The sequence below is a fragment of the Camelus bactrianus genome, chromosome 10, assembly GCF_048773025.1.
Source record: "Camelus bactrianus isolate YW-2024 breed Bactrian camel chromosome 10, ASM4877302v1, whole genome shotgun sequence".
Classification (NCBI taxonomy): domain Eukaryota; kingdom Metazoa; phylum Chordata; class Mammalia; order Artiodactyla; family Camelidae; genus Camelus; species Camelus bactrianus.
This window is the reverse complement of record NC_133548.1, coordinates 27,483,809-27,506,207: the sequence shown is the minus strand read 5'-3', so window position 1 is coordinate 27,506,207 and position 22,399 is coordinate 27,483,809. Positions and strand designations below refer to the sequence as shown.

The window sequence follows — 22,399 nt, the reverse complement described above, 5'->3', positions numbered from 1 at the left end:
AAACAAGCCCAGAGAGAGGTTTTTCCTAAGCAAGGAGGCTAATCTCTTCCTAGAAGGAATTCCTTCTCCACGCAGCCAAAAAGTTTAAAGCACAGTCACTTTTTTTTTTAACATTTTTTATTGATTTATAATCATTTTACAAAGCACAGTCACCTTTTAATGTCACAATTCTTTTCTTTCCTTTACATGTGCAGGAGTCATTTGTTTTTATTTTACTCACCGAACTCTATCTGATCATGCCATATTAGCACCAAAATGTAAGAAGTACAAGGGATGTTTAATAAAAAAAATGACCGTAGCAGATGAAAGGCAGAAGACAGGAAATCAAATGGTCATCATCAAAATTTAGAAGAGACGAGATGGCAAACATGTCCTTATAAGCAAGCAGATAAAATAGATCTGGGCGTGAATTTGCAAACGAAAAAAAAAAATTGCTGTAGGAAACATCAGCTCCCCAAAGACACTGAGAAGTGACGGCAGAAACGGCAACAGAAGCAAAAAGGAAGGTTAAAAAGAGAGATGAGAAGATGTGAAGGCTGCCAAGAGGAACAGAACACTTTGCCAACACATGTGTCATTCCTCTCATAAATTAACTTCATTGATGGGGGCTTAATTGTTTGAACAAATAGGATGAAGCTATTTTCAGAGCAATTATTTATTCTAATCACCAGTTCCCTTCCAGTGAAGGGAACTGTGAGACATGACGCTTCTCCAGGCTTCACTATTTCAGTTAAATATTTATACATTCAAACTGACACTCAGAGTAGCTGCTGTCTTTCGGAGCTGTAAAAGATAAGGGTTCAGGGCAATAGAGTTTAGTGGCTGCAGGTGGGTCCCTTAAAGAGGAAACCCATCTGTGTATGCACTGCCTGTGCTGGCAAACGGCTGCTTCTTTCTATTCATACTCCTCCTGAATATGTATCTATCCACATGAGTGGGAATCAATTTAATTTCTGGAAGATGGCAAACTAGGCTCTTGCATTGGAGAGCCTAGGTTCAACTGCTGGCTCCATCACTGACAAGCTGGGTTGCCTTGGCCAGCTTACTGAGCCTTTCCAAACCTCAGTTTTCTATCCTGTAAAATGGGGACAATAATGACTACTACCTCATAGGCCTGTTGTGATAAGTAAGGAAAAGGCATTTAAACACTTAGAATCAAAGCTATCATACAATAAGTGTCCAAGTAATCAGTTATTATTATATTAGTCATTCTTTTTGTGAGTGAAGAGGTAAAGCGATGTAAAGCACAGTCATTCTTCCAGATATGTTTGTCTTCAGGAGTTCCTCCAAAGTGAGACTGAGCAAAGGATCTGAGTGCAGGAGGTTTGTGTGGAAGGTACGGGGATGATCTACAAGTAAACACAACAGTGTATGAGGAGGGAAGGCTGTCAATAAGAGTTAAGTTAAACCAGTCATCACACTGGGTGACTGGAGCTAAATCCTGCAGGGACTCCCAGGGAAATGCTTGCATACCACTTGAAGATAGAGAGTGTTGGCGTATTTATACATTCACTTGCATCAGTAATTGGTTGAGGGCAGCACTAATTCCCCAGCATTTCTAGCCAGCTGTTAATGAGCAGAACAGCTTCCTGCAAAGAGCCCTCGGGGAAAGAGATGCATAGACTGGAAGTTGGATGATGTCCAGAGTACTGAATGGGCATCTGATATTAACAATAACTCAGGGACCCGAGGACAACAGCTTTTAAAATGCAGATTTCAGTGATGCCAGGTGATTTCTTTATAACCCTAAAATGGAAGTGGCCTTTGAAATGATCACTGTAGCTGTGTTCCAGCCAAGCTGTCATTTTGCAGGATTTATGGACCCAAAAGAGAATTATATCATTTTTTTCGAAAGCAGTAAGGGATGAAGTATTGAATATAAGTGTCATTACAATATAATAAAACAAATAATTTGGGATACAGAACATGTGTATTTGAGTCTTGGCTATGTCATTTCCTAGTTTATGACTTTTTAACCAAGTGAAGATTTTTAAGCCTCTCTTCTTACTCGTTAAATTGGAAACAATAATATTTGCCATTCATGAATCTTACATTAAAGTCATTGAAAGATGTCAAAATGCTTTTTTACAGCTGTAAGGCATTCTTACAATCATCACATCCAGATAACTGAAGCGGACCCCTCCAGATAACAAACTTCACTTTTGGGACTGTTCTTGATGGAAATGTTTGCAAAATAAAAATTCCCAATAAACTATACTTGATGAGATGACTGAATTATTTCTCGGAGCCCTTATTCCGCAACAGCCATGAGCTCCAGGCCAGCATGATATATCACACTACTTGCTTTCATGCTTCCTTCTCCCTCATGATATGCTGGTCCTGACTTACTGCTGTTAGTTTCTATGGCAACTAAATAACTAAGCTCATTAAATCAGTAACCCAAGTTAACATCTAAGATCGAATCAACTCCATCTGGCTTGAAGGTATGCACCTCGTAAATAAACTTTACTATAGCTATTTTCCTTGCTGTGCAGAGGAATTTTCCACTTAATTTCAGATTCTTTGCTGCATTTGGATAGTTGAAGATTTCAGTAATCTGACCATTTCATAAAAAGTAGCACTATACTATGCACTGACCATAGCATTAAAGAAGATGGGTCATCTAGATGTTCTTCTGTAAATACCTCATTCATTCATTCAGTATTTCATTCATTAATTTACTCATTCAGCAAATATTGCTTCCCATGTGTATATTGCAAATATAATAAAGAATCAGCCATTTACCTCACTATAAAGGAAAATTTAGTTCAGAAATGAAAATAAAGCTTGTATAATTGATTAGAATTGTATTATATTCTCTATTAATCATTATGTTTTATTAAAAATTTATAGGAGTCATAAGACAGCAGATAAAGTGCTTTGGAGTTTAGAGTTCAAGGAGAGAAAAAGATACTAGTTTGGGAGATTAGGAATGATTTAATCAAGTAGTTGAAATATTACCTATAAGAACAGGTAGAACATGGATTTAGGAAGGTAGAGGGAAAGGCTGTTGCAGGCTTAGAATAAAAGCATGAGCAAGGGCACAGAGGCAGCTCCTTAGGATACACAGAATGTAGAAAGGTAACTGGTCGGTTTGACTTAAGACAGCCCCAAAAAGTCATGGGAAATAATTTTCCTAAAGTAAATGTGGCCTGAAAGTAGAAGGCACTGAATGCCCTACTACCGGGTGTGGACAGTGACAGCCACGAATACTTGTGAGCAGGTGTAGGCAGGACTCACAGCTATACTCGGGGTATTACTGTATTTGGTAGAGCAGGGACAGGCTGGAGGAGGGGGGACCAGTCAATAAGTGTTAGGAGACGTGGGGAGAAAGCCATGATAGAAGACGTACTGCCCACTGGGATGAGGAAACATAAATGCTGTCTCCTAAGGAAAAGACATGAGGAAGAGTCCTGGACCTTGACAAAGGCAGAGGGACACTCTGGATCTCTCAGCTCCACAAATCATGTCCTTCTCTTGGAAATGAGGTTATCTATTATGAACTTGTTCCACTTTCCCCTTGTCTGCCATCAAAACATTTATCTCAAAATAATTGCTCCTTAGTCATCCCTCATCCTAAAGAACAAGTGCATGAATCATAATTTCTATTTTACAGCAAGAAGTCAGGAGTCATGAGAAGTTCTGAAATTTACTTACCATTAAAAGTTCAGGTAGGAGCTAAGATAATGACCCAGAATATTAATGAGGAAAACCAACTCTAAGAAGAACAATAACAACAACAAAAAAACCCACAATCTTATTTGAGTTCTAATAAGGTATATGGTAATAATAGCATCAAATACATGCATTACAGATTAATTAATAAGTGATTAAATGAAGGAGTAAATAAATTAAGGAAAGAAGGACATGCATCATTGAATCAATGAACAAATGATCTTTTGGAACAACATTCTAGATGTGACAGAAATGTTTCCTCAATCTTTTATATTCATATTTTTAAAAATAGTACATTCATAACAAGTCTCAATCCATTCAAGGCAAGTCCCACTCTACTCAGCCAAGTCACAATTATCCATGTGTTATGATGAAATAGTCACTCAACATACATTTGAGCAACAACTATGCACCAAGCAATGTTTTAGGTGCCAGAGATACAAAAGCATTTAGAAGCAGCTGGATCTTGACAAAAACTTACTTTCTAGGGACACTGTTATTGAATAACAATTATCTGTGATAGGAATTAAAAGTAGACATTTTTTTTCAGGCTGCAATGAGATTACTGTAAAGTGTAAAAACGAGTTCATTTATACCCACTCTTTAATTTGTAACTATGTTTTTCAGTCAGAGGATAGCAAAAATAATGTTTGACTATAAGATTGTAAGGTTATTGTAAAAATCTTCTGAGTTAAAAACTTCAGATGATGCATCAGTATGAGATGCTTTTACTATTACTACTAATCATCAGACATTCATGGCATCATCGCATCAGCATTTCAAGTGGGTTGCTAGCAGATCCTTCCAGATTTAGGAATAAATGAAAGCAGTACTCATTGACCAAAATCTCAGAAAGTTTTCTCCAGTTATAAAAGTTGAATGACTGCTTTATGAAGAGAAAATTATTTCACTAGAATTTAATTCTGTCTCCAAACTTCTCAGACAGTTGATTTTCTCTAAGAAATGATAGATAACCAGCCCTTCAAAGTGTGTCAGGCAACGTAGAGAATTAAAAAAAAAAATCAACCACTTAAAACCTAATTATTTAAAATGGTAGATAATAAAATGGCCTTGCTCCAGATGAAGACACTTCAATTCGGATTATATTCAAGCAAAGGAGATTTGCAAATCTGAGCTGCATTCCTGCTGCAACTGGCATAGAAAATTTCTTAGAGTTTATGTACAAAAGCTCATCACTAAGAAATGAAATGCTTTTTAAACAAGATAGTTTATCAACAAGAATGAAATACACCTCTTACTGCTGATAAAGGCTGGGCACAGCTGGAATGCAGGACACATAGGGGGAGCTGGATTAGGTCTCCAGATTTCTCACATGTTAAGCTAGTAAACTGGATTGCATCTTGGTTGGACTTAGAATCCATGGTATTCAGTTATAACAGTGAAATGAAAATTAAAAAGAGCAACTTCTTCCTTTCTTATTACTAAACAACATCCATCACAAACACATTACATGTTGGATTTGTACCTGGTTATTATCCTGAAGGTGATGAACCTGTGATGTTTTGGATCAGAAGGAATCTTGGGACTCATCCTCTCCATCAAGCCACTCTGCCCATCCTGTTCTGTGTAGACGAAGAAAATAACAACAAGAAAAGTGAAGTTACTGTCCCAAGGAATCAAGGAGAGGAAAACACAGTGCATAGAGCTTTCAGTGTAAGACACACTGTTTGTGGGCGTTGTGTGTCCCAAATCAGCCTTATCAGCTGATTCCCTGAGGTCAGGAACTGTTTGAACTTTCGCTTTTCTTTTTTCCTCATTATGCAGCATAGTACCTTACACTTCGTAGCTGCTCAATAAATATGTATGGCATGCATGAGTAACTGTTGATTAAACACCAAGCTATTGAGCAAGTCAGTGGCAGAGTGTGGTCTTGAGTCCAGTTTTCCTGCCACCCAGACCCCATGCTTTTCATGGTGCCACAAAGCCATCCCTAAGTGCTGGTTTCCAAACTCAGGAGCCTTCCGTACACGAAGGGCATGGAGAGGCTGAAGAAAGAGGCAGATAACTCCAGATTGGTAAGTAAAACATTTATTTGCCTCTGACTGACAAGGTCCAGCTCTCTGGTCAACCAGAGGTCACATCCTCTCAATGACCTCTTCCAATGCCAACTATGAGGCTTTTGAGAGTGGTGAGTCCTGTTAAATTTACTCCTAGGAAATATGCACTAAAAAAGACGTCTGTTTTATTTCAAGTTAAAACTTAGTTTCTAGATTTTTGGTGATACCTGATAATTGTCTGTTCAATGTATCTTTTGAAGTTATACTTCCTGAATAGTTTGACCAGGGTAAAATCTAGAATCACAATCCAGGCCAAGCACCATGCTCACAGTGTTTAAGCCAATTAAGAGACCGTCTCAAAAAGATCATTAAGATTAAATAACCTCTAATATCACATTCAGCTTTTACATAACATAGCTTTTCCAAAACATTGTTTACATTAGATTTTTTTGGAAAAAAAGTGAGGAAAATAAAATTAGGAACATCATATGTAAAGGCTTATTCATTATTCATGATAGTAATAATAATAGAAAGCTGCAATTACATAGCATATAAAATTTACACAGAAGATTTACATAAATAAGATTATGATGATTAAATAATATATATAACCAACTTAGAACAACACGTGGCACACAAGGAGAATCAAAAAGGTTTGCTATCCCCATATTATTATTCATCACAGTAATAATCACACTTGGAATTTAAAGTTAGTAAGCCAGAGGTAAAAGAATCAGAGGGACTGAATTTGAAATTCAGTTCCCCCGTTTCAACTTGGACATAACTGCATGGTAGAAAATAACCTTTTCTTGCCACAGCTTGTTGGTTAAAGCTCATGGGTCTGTACACAAACTGTCTCAGCTAATACCGTTGAAATTTTTGTTGGAGGTTTCCAGAAGAACAGTGCCTTAAACAAGCACTTTTCAGAAGTGTATTTTATGGAACAAAATTGTCTTGTGATACTCATGGAAAAAAAAAGGGAAGAGGGTACAGTGTCCATAATCTCAATTTGAGAATTGCTCTACAATTTATTCACCTGTTGTAAATTTACAGTACATGTTAACACATCAATGAAGTCCTGCACCAGACACTTAAAAAATAAATTACACTCTGTTTAATCCCACATTTATTCCCAAAGCCCTGAACACAGAACACTCGTGAGCAGTCTACAGAACCAACTTTGGGAAACACCACTTTCTCTGATGCTAGGAGTTATAGATACATTGGCAAATTATTGAGATAGATAATGAAGAGCAAGGTAGACCTTTATTTTCCTCTTAAATTCTACAATGTATATTGATACTTGACCTATACATGATTATCTTTGAGAGTATTAAAGGCTTTGTTAAAGGTTTTGAGCTGCAAAAATGAGCATGAGAGTTAAAGTGAAATGCTGGACTAATGTCAGAGAGTCTAGGTTCTGGCCATAATTTTATAACTAACTGCATCTTTGTAGCAGTCTTGAGTTAGGGTAAAATCTTATCCCTGCCACCTAATAGCTGTGTGACTTTGGACAAGTCTCAGAGCTCTATGAGCCTCTACTTACTCATCTGCAAAATGGGGATAATAATAAATACCTTTCACAGCTGTTACCAAGCTGAATGTGAAATGGAGCTAATATCACCTACTTAGAACAGTTCTTATAAGGATGCTAATAATGCATGAATAGTGCCCCTCGGAATCAGAGCATCATACATATCCAGTAAATTTTAGTTATAACTTTAGCGTTTTTCATCTTCACTTTTCTTTATCAGTAAACTGGATTTGATACAGACCTACCCACCATTCATTCCTTCATTCACTTATTCATTGTTTCTTTTTTCCTTTCATTAATTAAACATTTGTTAACAATCTGCATATACTGGGGTAAGCACATGGCAGAGATGAATATGGTGTATGCCTGGCATTCAAAGAGCATACAACCCAACAGAGAAGACAAATGTGTATAGGATACTCACAATAGAAATGGTTTAGGGCCGTAAGAGAAGTGTGTAAGAGATGCTAAGGGGGCACAATAAAGGGGGTAAATTACTGCTCAGAAAGGGAAAAAGGGAAGTGGAGAATGTTTCAAAGAGAAATAATCTCTGAGTTGGTCTTTACAGGTTGAAGAGAAGTTCATAAGGCAGATCATTAAAGTGAATATTTATTGAGCCTATAAAATATGCAAGGCATATGAAGAATTATAAATCTAAGTGGGAAGCAGGGCGTAGACTGGAATCCCCATCTGAACCATCTTGATAAACATATTCTAGGAGGTGAAGGTCTGCTTCATCCCTAAGTGCCCCGCATAAGAGCACTAACATCACAATGCCCTTGGTTATGACAATTTATCATTCTCACTCTGGGCTTGTTTTAATGCTGTCCCAATATATTGTGTGACCAAGATTTAAGAAAAAAAATTCACGGCATTTGAGTAAGAGGATACTTATGAAGATGGGATAAATTCTTTACTTCTCTGTGCATTTCCTATTGCCTTGTCTTCATTAACACACCTTTTTTGAATTACAGTTGTCTTTAATATATGTTATGTTAGTCCATTAGTCTAAATTTTAGCATTTTTATTTTAAATTGAAAAAAACCTACATTCTCCCTTTCAACTATGCTGAATATACAGCTTGTATGTTGTTGCTTTGTTGTTGTTGTTGGCTTAGTTTTCTGAGAAAGGAGAATGCCCTCTTTGTGCCAGGTACGTGTAACACTAATTTTAGCTCATGTCTTCCACTTCATTGAGATGGAAATTAGATTGGTTTCATTGGTGTATTCCTCAAAGGGAATTAACATTTCCAAGGAGTTCACATTCTAAAGTTCCCTTTGAGTTCTGATTTCTTGAGTCTGCTGTATGTTCATTCCCTGGTCTGAGTCCTGCCTCTACTCACGGGAACTCTCCACACTTCCTCTCCTTTCCAGGAAGATTTGAGGGTAGTGGTGAAGAGCTCACATAGCAAGTAACAAATAACTTAGCCAGGTGTCAAGGCACTCACCTGAACAAAGGGTCTTTTCAATAATGTAGCCTACTGTCCTTAAAAGACAACTGCCTTCATAATTAACACTTTCCACTTTCTGTTAATTGCTTGTTTTTGTACTAAAAGGACCTGTAGACAACTTCCAATTTTCCAACTTATTCATAAATTCTTCTGACAAATGTTGACTGAGGACCTACTATGTGCCAGGCGTATTTCTTGGCACTGGTAATACTTTAGGAACAAAGCAAACTACCTACTATTAGCCTTAGTTTTTTTTTTTCTTTTTTTCCCATTCGTAAAGAAGTTAAGGTGTTCTGCCCATTTTTAAATCAAGTTGTTTGTCTTTTTGGTATTTAGCTGTCTGGCCTGTCTATATATTTTTGATATTCAGGGCAGAAGACCTGAATAGACATTTTTCCAAAGAAGATACAGATGGGCAACAGGCACATGAAAGGATGCTCAACTTTGCCAATCATCAGAAAAATGCAAATCAAAACCACAACGAAATATCACCCTCACACTTGTCAGATGGCTATTATCAAAAAGACCACAAAAAAAACAAATGTTGGTGAAAATGTAAAGAAAAAGGAACCCAAATACATTGTTGGTGAGGAATAAACTGGTGCAGCCACTATGGAAAACAGTAGGTCAAAAAAATAAAAACAGAACTTCCATATGATCCAGCAATTCCATTCCTGGGTATATACTTGAAGAAATTCAAAACACTAATTTGAAAAGGTATATGCACCTAAATGTTCATAGCAGCATTATTTATAATAGTCAAGATACGGAAGCAACCTAAATGTCCATCGACAAATGAATGGATAAAGAAGATGTGACATATATATGAAATGGAATATTACTCAGCCACTAAAGATGAAATTTTGTCATTTGTAACAACATGGATGGACCTAGAGGGTATTATATTAGTGAAATAAGCCAGAGAAAGACAAATAATGTATGTTATCACTTACATGTGGAATCTGAAAAAATAAACAAATAAATGACTATAACAAAACAGAAACAGACTCACAGAACAAAGATAACAGAACAAACTAGTGGGGAGAGGGAAGTGGGGGGGCAAAATAGGGATAGGGGATTAAGACGTACAAACTATGTATAAAATAAATAAGCAACCAGGATATATTGTACAGCATAGGAAATATAGTTAATATTTTATAATAAGTTTAAAGGCGCATAATTATAAAAATATTAAATTGCTATGTTGTACATCTGAAACTATTATAATACTGTAAATAACTATACTTCAATAAAGAAAAAAATTACCCAATTGATTTCTATTGTAACTTAAATGCTATGGAAATAACAAAAAGTTTCTATCCAGCACATAATAAAATAAATCTTAATTAAAAAAAAAAAGAAGAATGAAAGTATAAAATAGCTACTTTGAATTTTTGTTGTAAGGGTTAAATGAGATCTGTACATAAAGCACTCAATAAAGTGCCTGGCACGTTGGTTGTCATCAACATCACTGTCATTATCATCATCATCATCATCACCACCAAACTCAGCAATAACATTAAGGGGAAGTTTAAACTTGGTCAGAAATGTGGGGAAAACATTCCTTACATTCTACCAGTGGTGGTAAGGTGATTGTGATTAAGAGACAGATAATAAACAAATAACCAAAACAATATTATTACAGAATATGTAAATACTAAGAAAACGAAGCATGAAGAAGTTGATAGGGCATGGGAGAGCTAGCTACGTGAGAACAAATGGTACAACGAGACGTTTATGACACGCCCAGGAAGACTTCACAGCACATATAACAACAACTGTAAAAATCAATGGGACAGAATGCTTGTAGGGATAATCTTTCCTGCTTGATAGAGAGTTATATCAAAATGTAGTTATAGAAGAGTTTAAATCTTTAATTTTTTTTTTCTTTTGGGACAGTTTCTTTTTGCTTTCTACGAAAAATACAATTCACTCTAAAAATGAATGATACAGTTATCACGATGAGTATAAACACAATGACAGGCTCCAAGACATACACTGAATTTGAGGTGAGAAACCTGCCATGCAGTGGCAGTCTTGCAATCTCAGACACAAAGTGTTAGAAATCTACATGATGATGATGATTGCAAAATGGCAACCTACCAAGGAAAGGCACAGCCCATTGCCTTCAACAGCTTCTGGTGCCAATGGGAACAGCAATAATAACCACCACCACCCCTCTTTCTTCCCAGAAGCGATTTTCTTCTGGTCCATTTGTACCTCCTATAGAACTTGTACAGCAAGAGAGAATTGACAGACTGGGTCCCTGGACCCAGGGGTGCATTTAGAATGAAATCTCTGCCCACAAGTGGGAGTTAAGAACAGAGGCTGGTAGGTTGATTAGCTGGATGAGAGACTCCTGTTGATAGTCTCTGACCAGAATCTCTTCTCCACAGCTTAAGGAATGGAGGTGAGGAAGAGCATTAGAAGGGTCTGCTGTTTCACTAGATCACTGAGCTGGCTGTAAAAACGTACCAACATGCCTGTGAAAAGCGTTCTAGCGTACAGACAAGACAGAGCCACAGAAGTCTTTTTCCTTAGTGCGATGCTTGACTGGCTCACTAACAGAGACCCCACCAACTTTCTTCCATTACTTCCATCTCCATCTCAGTCTCTTCCTCCTATTCCTCACCTCCACAGGCTCCCTTGAAACCTTGCTCTGAGGCCCATTATGTCCTTAGGCAAGGGAATACAGGAGCCAAATTCGGTACCTTAGGTGACTCCCCAGTAAGTTGCTTTCACTTTCCTTCCACTGTAATCCAGCGTCCCAGCCCTGGGAAATAAACTCTTATTATTGGCTACAGTTCCCTTCTTAGACCGCATTTTTAGGAATATTCTCCCCATCTTTCTCCCCAAGCCTGAGCGTCACCGTTATATTACTGCTGCTGTTGTGATTAGTAGCAGGAGTAGTAATATTTATGTGTCAAACATGTATTATGCCCTTTATACATCTACGCTTCATTTAATCATCACGAAAAATATTCACAGTAGCTATTTTTACCTCCAATTATTTTTTTACGTATAATAACAAAGGAGCAGAAAATAAATTACTGACGAGCTAATAAATGGAGGGGCTGAGATTTACATCCAGGTCTGTGCAATCTAAAGCTTATGTTTTAAGCAGAACAGTATCTTGACAAACACCATACTGACCTACTCTATTCTTCTATATTATTGTCTCTAGCTCTCCCTAACACATAGGGTCATGCTACATGATCTCCGACCTGACTCCTGCCAAGTTCTCTCTTGCTTGCGTTACTACGTACTGTTCCCTGTTGAGAATCCTTATTGTGGTAACCTGTTCCTCTACACTCCTGGAATGTGCCTTCCTGACATCTACCAAGGGCCAAAACTCCACGTTCTTACCGCTCTGGAGAGAGCATTCTGCCCTCTGGATTCCTTCTCATTGTGCGGCTGCAGCACCTTCACAGTGGGTGTCTGTTTCCCAATCTGGTCCCTGCCTGTCCTTCCTATTCCTCTGCCTGCCAAGTTTAGTCATCATCCATTGCATGGCATACACAGAGTTGGTGGCCAAATTCAAGGAGAGGGAAAAGCCATTTTTCTCCAAGCAAGGTCAGAGAGAAGCAATGCCCTGTGATCATACTTCAAAAAGTAAGATTAACAAACTTCTTTATAATTAAGCACAATTTTAATTGCCTAGTCAAAATTGTCCATTCATTGTCTTCATCAAAGTCCTTCTGAGATAAAATCTCTAATCTCTCAAAGAAGGTCTGGTCAGTATTCCCCTAAAATTCCAGACGTCTAAGCCCTCTTAGGACATGCCTGCTGCTCAGAGTTATCCATACATGGTATTACTAAATGGCTTCCTTCAATTAATATCTCATTAATTAACTAAATTTAGAGGTGTGTCTATTACAACTCCAAGCTGGTTTATAGTTCCTAGATTATTCATCTCTGCACAAAAAACATTGTTGTTGTTTTTACAGTATTTCAGAGAGTTTCAAATGTCATCTCAAAAATTTAAAAAGTATCCTCTCATTGTAATTGCTTTAATCCCATTGCTGAATTTCCATCATTCCTGCCACCTTTTATAGTGAAAAATCTATAATACTGAAACTTGTTTACTCACTGATTTTAAATTATATAACAAGTAGACCAAATTAGCATATTCTCTACAAAACGAGTACTTTGCAAGGTACACTGAGGAAGCAAAGAGTGGTAAGAAATAACATTTAATAACATTTCTTACAAACTATATGCATTACTTGGCACTTTTTATATGTTACTATTTATATTGGAAATCAATATATCTGGGGTCTGTGTGAAGCTACCAATTACCTGTGTATGGAGGTGGCAAATATGGCCACAAATCCCCCAAATCTGTCTACTTCCCCTTCTGCATTGTGTTCTCTTATTATCTGTTCCAATAAGAGAACAGAGATCAATTTTTTACTCTCGAATTTCTACTGATCCTGTAGCTTGCTTTGGCCAATACATGTAGCAAAAGTGATGTGATGCAAGTTTTAAGCTGAGGCTTAAAGAGGCCTGGATGCATCTGCATTTGTTGTCTCAGAATCTTGAAACCATTCTGCTGTGAAGAAGTCTGGGTTGAAAAATCTGATGGAGAGAGAAAGGTCCAGCATGCTGGCCACTCCAGCTGATTCACCAGCACACTGAAGTTGCAAGAGTGAGGTCAAGGAAAAACAGCAGAACTACCGATCATCACACAGAATCATGAGAAATAATACATTTTTGCTGTTTAAAGCTACTAAGGTTTAGGTGTTCTGTAATGCAGCAAAAATAGCTAAGAGAGAGATTGGCATCAGAAGTGGGATGCCCCTGTAACCAAAACTTAAAGCACACGGCATTGGTTCTAAGACCAGGCAACAGGCAGAGATAGAACTGGAAGAAAGAAAATTATTTAGTGGAGGCTGCATTATACGTGATATACCCAAAGAAACTGCATAAAAATGCAACTAATGAATTTAAGCTATTCAATTTTGATACTGCAGTTGGAATCAGACACCTGTGGACACTGCAATAGAATTGAGTATATTTTGCATGTGATAGAAAGGAGAATGATTTGTGGCCAGTGAGCCAGAAATTTACCAAATTCCCTAGTAAACTGTGAAAAGTTGTAAAATATGGCCAAATCCTTCCATGCCTACTAAACAAGCCTCTTTGCAATATGATTTTGGCCTTTCTTTCATCAGTATGTGGAGTCTACCTTTTGACCTCTTGTATCTGGGCTGATCTTGTGACTAGCTTTAATCAAAGAATGTGGAGGAAGCCATTCTCAGCCAAGGCCTCAACAGGCATTGTAGCTTCTTTCTTCTCATAAGCTGAGATCACCGTGTTGTGAAAAAGAACAGGATGAAAGACTATGGGGGTAGAAAGAGGTTGGTCATCTGGGCAGTTCCGGGCTTCCCATCTGATCCATCATATGACTGTGGTTGCATGAAATGTGTGGAAAAACCACCTAGTCAACTCACAGAATCATGAGAAATAACAAATTGGGGATTTTTTAAAGCCACTAAGTTTTGGGGCTCAGTTTGGTGGTTTATTATACATTTATAGGTAATTGAAACACCATGTGATATATTGTGAAAGTACTTAGCCTTTCTCTATCTCTAACTCATTTGTGATAGAGAAATGAGAATATCAATTTTACCTTCTTTCCAGGGACACTGAGATAGTTAAAGGTGATCCTGAGTATTTGAATAAAGCTGAATAAAAATGATCTCACCAAGCTGCCTCTTATATCTTTCAAAATTAGTTTTCATTCAAGGAATATTATTCAACTGTATTTAAAAATCTTGGCTACAAATTTCTCAGATGAAACTTCTGAATCAATAGTTAAGGAAGTGGTAAGTAACTCAGGATCAGGGGAAGGGAGAGAGCGAGGGAGGGAGGGACAAATAATAAAAGGAAAAGGAAAGGTCAAAATTAAAATTAAACTATCAATCAAAACAGAGGCCATAACTGAAATAAATAGACTTTTTTTTTTTGCAAAATTACGAAGTTTGGGATGGGTTAAACCTTGATGTCACAGAAGCAAGCACAGATATCAGTGTTAGAAATATTTTAAAGGATACGGGGTTTAAAGTTCCTATACAAAACTCAGGCAAGTGACTGTGCTTGGTTGAATACAATCAGGAATGAATAATTTGCTTTTTCCATGAATAATATATTTTATTTCCATGCAGTTCAAAATGCTAGCATTTTCCTCTTTTGCACTGAAATATGACAGCTCACGCAGAAAACATCTCATCAGAGACTTTCATACTTATCTAAATCAGACTTCTCCATGCATTGGTCTCAATTAGACTGATCAGCATCTCCTGTGGTGCTTGATGAAAATGCATACTCCTGGTCCATTTACACTGACCTACCTCATCTGCATTTCAGAATGGGTACCCACATTTGAATTTTTAACTTTTTTATTTTAGGTACCAATGTCTGAGAACCTCAGACTTAAGCTCTAAGCTCCTCAAGGGAAAAAAAAATCATGTTTGACCTTGTATTCCCAGCCCTTGGCGTAGTGCCTGATATATCCATAGGGACTCAATGATTTTTTGCAAAGATGAGTGTTTCAAAGAGTGAATGATGAATAAATGACATATATAGTTCTAAGATTTGAATAATGCCATGTCCTATCAATCACTGCTTCTATTTATATTATACTTAAACTATACTTTAAATGGAGCCAAATCCATATACTGTTTAAAACGACCAGACATGAACATATATCTGAAGCTTTATTCATTTGCCTTTACTCTTAAGTTCACTGATCTTCCTTCCCAGATTCTGCAACCAGCCCTGCCTGACTGTAGTCAGGGAAATTTTTAGATATACAGCCTAATACTCTGGTCCCTGCTCCCGGCACATGATAAATGGCTAACACACAATTGTTGAAACTGTTGAAAGATTGTGTTTTGAAAGTTTTGCTGCTCTTACTTATTGCTTGTTATGAGTACTTGGGCTTCTATTCTGATAACTGAGATTTTAGTTATTAATCTTTTATTCTGAAAAATGTTCTATAGACTCCAGTCCCCTTTCATGGGGATTTGTCAAGTCTTTTACCGAACTCCTCAGATAAGACATTCGACTGACACATACCCAACCCAGTGTGACTTTCTTTGAACTGCTGCCTGACTCGCTTGCAGCTGCCTTCCCAGCACCCAAATGGTGCCTATTCTAATGTGGCCCACCTCTGTGATCTTCCCATCAGTCTTCCCTGAAGGGCTGTTCCTATGGCCTGATCCCATTGCCCATTCCTATTTCCTCAGAATACCGTGTTCTGATTCCATCCACCATTCAGAGGTCCAAGTTCAGATTCTGGCCTCCTGTGGGCCGAATTCTTCCACTGACATGGAATATCATCACATTCTGCACTGACTGTTTTTATTCATTTCCAGTCCATGAACTAGAGAGTAATACTCCTTGCAAATCATGAAAGGCAAGGGAATAATTTCTCTAATTTGATTTGAGAGCTGAGAGTTTAAACTAATTATAACCCATTTTTCCTTTCCAAATGGGTTTAGAATTTCAAGTCAGCCGGAACTGGACCTGAAACCAGCTCTGCTACTCACACCTCAAAAGGTACTCCTCTGAGTAGCAGTTTCACCTGTAAAATGGGAACAATACTAGGGTATCGTCTTTGGACTGATGTCGGAATTCACTGGGATAATGTGGTCTGCATGGTTCCATACACAGTAAATGCTTGAGAAATGGTAGTATTATTAGGACTATCTGTACGGATCCTTTCCAGGAGATCATCATCTTATGTACGGCAACAGGGTGTTAGGAAAGTGTGGGCATTTTTCAGTATCCTCTAAGATAAGAATGCGTCTGGATCATCTCTGGTGCATAGCTTCTCTTGCCTAAAAATAGAACACCTTCTGCTTTATGTCAGAAACTATCATTATTCCATTAGCAGCTTCGCTGAAAGCCACAGACAACTCGGCAGAACCACTGTGTCTGCAGCTTGCTCTTTGACCCCCTAAAGGACCACAGGGGCTGAATTTCATTCCATTTCCTAGTACATCAAACCACACATCACTTATAGCTTTCTTTCTCTTTTATATCTCCTAACTCATTAATAAACATATTATACACACATATTTACATACATTGCTCCTTCTACATAGGAGAAAATCACAGGAACCAACATGACCATGCTTATGATTATTGGTTAATGTATGCATTCATTTCAAGGAAGTGACTGATTATAAGAAGCTTACAAACATATGAAAAACAATTTATACTGGTTGGGGAATGTTTGGGTTTCTCCATGTGAGTAGAGAGACAGATGACAGCCCAGGCTACCATAGATTGATAGTTTGCAACTATTAAGTAAATACTAATATTTGTCCCTGATACAATGCCTAATTCAAAAGGGAGCTGCTTCCACTGCCCACCCCCCCCAACAGTAAACGTCATGGATTTGACTAAGCAAAGAAAGAATTTAAGGCTTAACAATGGTAAAGTACAAATAATGATGATAAAAATAATTGCAGCTTACATTTACTTAGTATTCACTATGAATCACCCATCATATTAAGGGATTAACATGTATGAATACACTTAATTTGGAGAAACATTAAGCAGTAAATATTATCATCCCACTTCATAAAAGGGGAAACCTGTGATGCTGAAAGCTTAAGTACCATGACCAATGTCCCACAGCTTGTGGGTGACAGAGCCAGGATTTCAACATGGAGAATCTAGCTCCAGAGCCATGGAATGAGCATCCATAATGCTCAAGAATTGGAGCCAATAAATTTTTTTCTGGGCCACACAGTATGTATTTTAGGCTTAAAGGATCATAATGTCTCTATCGAAACAGTCACTTCCACTGGTATAGAGTAAAAGCAACCACAGACAATATAAATGAATGAGCTTGGCTGTAAATAAAACTTTATTTACAGAAATAGGTGTCTATTCAGCCCCTGAGTACACTGAGCTTCATTCTTGAAAGCAACCAGCAATCTGTCAGAAATTTGACACTAAAAGCGTTTCATTCATAAATGAAGGTTCTGTCTCTCCTACTCTCTTGCCAGACCTCTCCTTTGGCCTGAGGCAATGGAGGCAATGCTTCCAAAAAGAAGAAGCTGGAAAGTTTACTCTTTTTCCGTATGGAACCAACAGACTCTTAACCTGTGACCAGCAGCCCTTCAGCCTAAACAAAACTGGGTCAGAGTGAATATAATTGCTCTATCACCTGTTTACTCTTTCACACTTTGTGTGTGTGTGTGAACAAAGGGAGGCAAAATAAGTGAATAAATGTTCTTTCAAACTGAAATCCTTGTATGCCCATCCCAACAGCAAGGTAAAAACAATTCTGACAAACTTTGAACTCACTGTCATTTATTGCATCAGAACTACTCAGTAATTAATTGATCACTATCTATTACAGTGCACCGTCTCCTTGTAAGTAATAATAGTCATTACTAAGGGGAGAGACTCTATCATTCAGTGAATGGATATCAGAGCCAGACCACCTGGTTTTAAATCCTGGCTCTGGCACTTGCTGACTGTACAGCTTTGGGCAAATTAACTCACTATTCTGTGTCTCAATTTACACATCTATAAAACGAGGACAATTATTAAACTCATACAGTTTGGTAAGGATTCAGTAAGTTAATATATGCATGCTATGTGCTTGGGAAAGCACCTGGTACAGAGGAAATACTCAAGAAACACTAGCAGTTTTTATTAAAGAACATGGAGAAAACAGTTCTGAATTTTGTTATGTTTTAAATTAAGGAAGTATTGATTGATTTCATAACTCAGACAAGGATCTTTCTTGAATGTTATTGTGAGTAAGACCCCAACTTAGCTTTCAAGGAGTTTAAACTCTAGTAGTCATTCAAATTCTCAGCTATTTCTGGAAAGTTTTAGGAAATGATGCTCTGGTTACATGAAAATATTACAAGCATAGTTGCCTTAATTCTGCTTCCCTTCCTTCTTATATGCCACCAGCATCTATCAAAAGCCTCATGTGTGTACTTCCTAAATACAGTAAGGAAAACGTAAAAAGGTATATCTTAAGTGGAGGAAGGACTAGAATATGATGATTCTGGAGGGAAATATAAAAATAAAAGCTATCAGAGCAAAAATTGGGGAACTGCAATACCCAATGATGATTTTCTTGGACTGTAGTGAAGACTGTGACAGTGCGATAGCCTCATAACCCTCAATAGGTCAAATTCTGTTGACTTACAGTCTAAGTGAGATTCACAGTTTCCACGTGGAACTGGGATCTAGTGGCATTAAAAAGTTTTTGTTTGTGCTAGTGGTTAAGAATTATATCATTTATGGTTATCATCAAAAAATCTACAAATAATAAATGCTGGAAAGGGTGTGGAGAAAGGGGAACCCTCCTGCACTGTTGGTGGGAATGTAAACTGGTGCAGCCACTATGGAGAACAGTATGGAAGTCTCTTAAAAAACTAAAAATATGGTGTGTGAAGGGATAAATTTGGGGGTTTGAGATTTGCAAATATTAACTACTATATATAAAAGTAGAATTTATAAAACCCCACAAATTTATTTTGTATAGCACAGGGAACTGTATTCATTATCTTGTAATAACCTGTAATGAAAAAGAATATGAAAATGAATATATGTATATATGTGCATGACTGGAACATTATGCTGTACACCAGAAATTGACACAATATAACTGACCATACTTCAGTTAAAAAAAAACTAAAAATAGAGTTGCCATATGATCCAGCAATCCCACTCCTGGGTACATATCCAGAGGAAATTCTAATTTGAAAAGATACATGCACTCTAATGTTCATAGCAGCACTGTTTACAATAGCCAAGACACAGAAGCAACCTAAATGTCCAATGACAGATGACTGGATAAAGAAGATGTGGGGGTGTGTGTGTATGTACACACACACACACACACACACACACACACACACAGAGGAATATTATTTAGCCATAAAAAGTATGAACTTTTGCCATTCACAGCAGCATGGATGAACCTAGAGTCTCATACTAAGTGAAATAAGCCAAACAGAGAAAGACAAATACCATATGATACCACTTATATGTGGGATCTAAAATATGATACAAATGAACTTATTTACAAAACAGAAACAGACTCAGAGGAATTAACAGATACAAACTACTATACATAAAATAAATAAGCAACAAGGATTTACTGTGTAATGCAGGGAACTATATTCAATATCTTGTAATAACCTATAATGGAAAACAATCTGAAAAAAAATACATAAGTGAATCACTTTGCTGTACACCTGAAACTAACACAATATTGTAAATCAACTGTATTTCAATAAAAAAGAGGCTGCTAAATGCTAAAAAAAAAAAAAAAAAATTATGCCATTTACAACATGTGCAGTCTTCAGTAAGAACCATAACTTCAGTAAGTTGATTTTCTCATTTGTAACATAAGTATTAAAATATTTGAAATATTAATGGCTACCTCATTCTGTTTTTATACAACGTCAATGAGACATTTCATGTCAACTGCCTAGCAGAAGGCTAGTTCATACAATAAACCCAAAATATAGTGTTTATTGTTATCCTATCTTCCTTAAGGGCTCAGAAAAATCTGCTATTCAGAATCTTTATCACAAAGGGGTATGTTCTATATTATTCAAATCAGTTGAAGTACCAAAGGAGGCATATTGGGGTCCAATGGACACTGTGGCAGCCTTGAAAATGTGCAGCTCTGATCTTCTGCTGTGGGGAGTATAACTGATTGACAGCTCCAGCAGCTGCCCTTATAAATGTGGGGGTTTATCCCCACATTCATGCCAAGGCCCCACTTCCTGTGGGCTGTTCCCAATCAATAGCTGAGCATGATGGCAATGCTAATGCAGGTCCATCCCATAAGGCCCAGGATTATTTTAACAGATATCTCTGGCTCAAGGATTCCTCATTAACCTGGCTAAATCTTTCTTAGAACTGCCTCCAAACTGAGACTCTTCCTGCCTTTCCTCCCTCCTCACCCTCTCCTTCTCAAGTGTCAGAACTGCACAGTGATGTGAGGTTCCCCCTTCTCCTCTGGATTCCCCACCCTTTTATCCTTCACAGAGTTCCCCCCCAGTGAATGTCCTACAGTTTAATCTCATCTTGACAGCTGCTTCTTGGAGGACCCAAACCCACACAGACACCACAATTTATTTATACAGATTCCTGACCTGTTAGTATTTACCTACCTTACCTTCACTCCTGCTTCCCTTTATCAATCTTGTTCTATTGATTATTTAATATAAACCTAGCCCACTGGACATATGATACAGATTTTTCAAGCCACTGAATTCAGCTCTAATTCCCAGCTAGAATATTATCTCTCTTCCTCAAGTCTGTGCTTCTACAACTTTCACCAGCAATACCACTTCCCCTCACACCTTGTGAGGGTCCGCTGTGAGCACTGGTGCTTCCTTTTGCAGACTGCCCAGTGACTGCCAACGCTCTCGAGGAAGTCTCTCTTGACCTTATGGTGACTTTTGAAATGGTTTGTATAAGTAAGGTAAATAGTCAGGATCTACCTTATTTTTTAATGGTACTTATTAAAAGGGAGACCTAGAGAGACAAATCTTTTATTGCTAGATCTTAGAAGGAACTTTGCAATTTCTTTTTCCAACCTTGGCTTTTCCAAGATGAGGAGCCTGAGGACAAAGAGATGAAGTGACTTTCCCGAGGTCATACAAAGAATAGAGAGGAGATAAGAAGGAAAACTGTGCTCCCAAATAAATAAAGAGCATCCATAGCACAGGCAGCAACTTTATGAAGACCTCCAGCACCCACAACTGAAGGAAATGGAAAGAAATCTGAAGATGACATGTAGCGACAAGAGTTCTAAAAGAGGAAAGAATATGTGCTTTTAAGAGGTTTGGTTTAGAGGGAAAAAAACTTCTAATAAAACTATGATTCAGAATAATGTTCTAGATATTCAAGTGCTTAATAAATCAATTTTAGAAATCAAGGGATCTTGTTTGGACATTTAGCTACAGGCTCAAATATAATGATGTGTGTGTTCTGATAGTCATCACATGCAAATATAGCTACACTGGCCTTCCAGGTAAGGAGAATATAATTTAAGTTAATGAACACTATTTTTTCCCCTAACAATAAAATTGGATTATTTATCCTCAAAATGTTATTTTTTTTCCTATCAAGAGTAATGAACAAAATATCTTTCTTTTCTCTGGGGGCAGGAGAGTTTATCTTTTAGTCTTGGCCATATACAGTTGTATACCTCAATATTAATTATACACAAGCACCAGGAAATTTTTGACAGATGGACAATACGTTTAATCACTTGATGTTACATAGGTTACTTCCATTTCTTAGATCAATAATCTACAAAACCTAACAATCATATCACACATAGCTGTCGGTAAACATTTTTGAATACACATTTCCCAATAAATATACACTGGCTTATTTATAAATTATGTTCAGGTACTAAACTGATTGAACATATGATGAATATTATAATACATAAGCCAAAATAGTACTTTAATGAAGAATAAAATAATTAATATTAATATAAGGTCTAATACTTTATGTCCTCTCCCTCATAGATCATTTTGAATACCTTACTTTTTAGACCACTGTCTATTTCATGAAAGTAGAAATAAAAATTCTCACTGTTTCATCAAAACAAAACTCCATTTTATTGTCTTCATATTCATATTTCTATCAGAATGCATTCAAACCATTTTTTCTGCTATTCTAGCTCTTGACAATTTCTAGATTACCTGTATA

At 37.2% G+C, this 22,399-nt stretch overlaps 1 long non-coding RNA gene across 4 annotated transcripts in view; it reads right to left on the bottom strand.

The window, feature by feature from the left end:
• The window catches only part of LOC123619563 (uncharacterized), a 623,996-nt gene that overhangs the window by 164,973 nt on the left and 436,624 nt on the right, over positions 1-22,399 (bottom strand). For 3 of the 4 annotated variants that reach the window (XR_012509631.1, XR_006728206.2, XR_006728207.2), the window contains 2 exons: positions 5,162-5,258; positions 150-1,349 (listed from right to left, as the gene is read on the bottom strand). This is a non-coding gene — a long non-coding RNA (uncharacterized LOC123619563). Of the gene's footprint in view, positions 1-149; positions 1,350-5,161; positions 5,259-22,399 lie in introns of those variants that run through there. The other variant, XR_012509630.1, reaches the window with a different exon arrangement.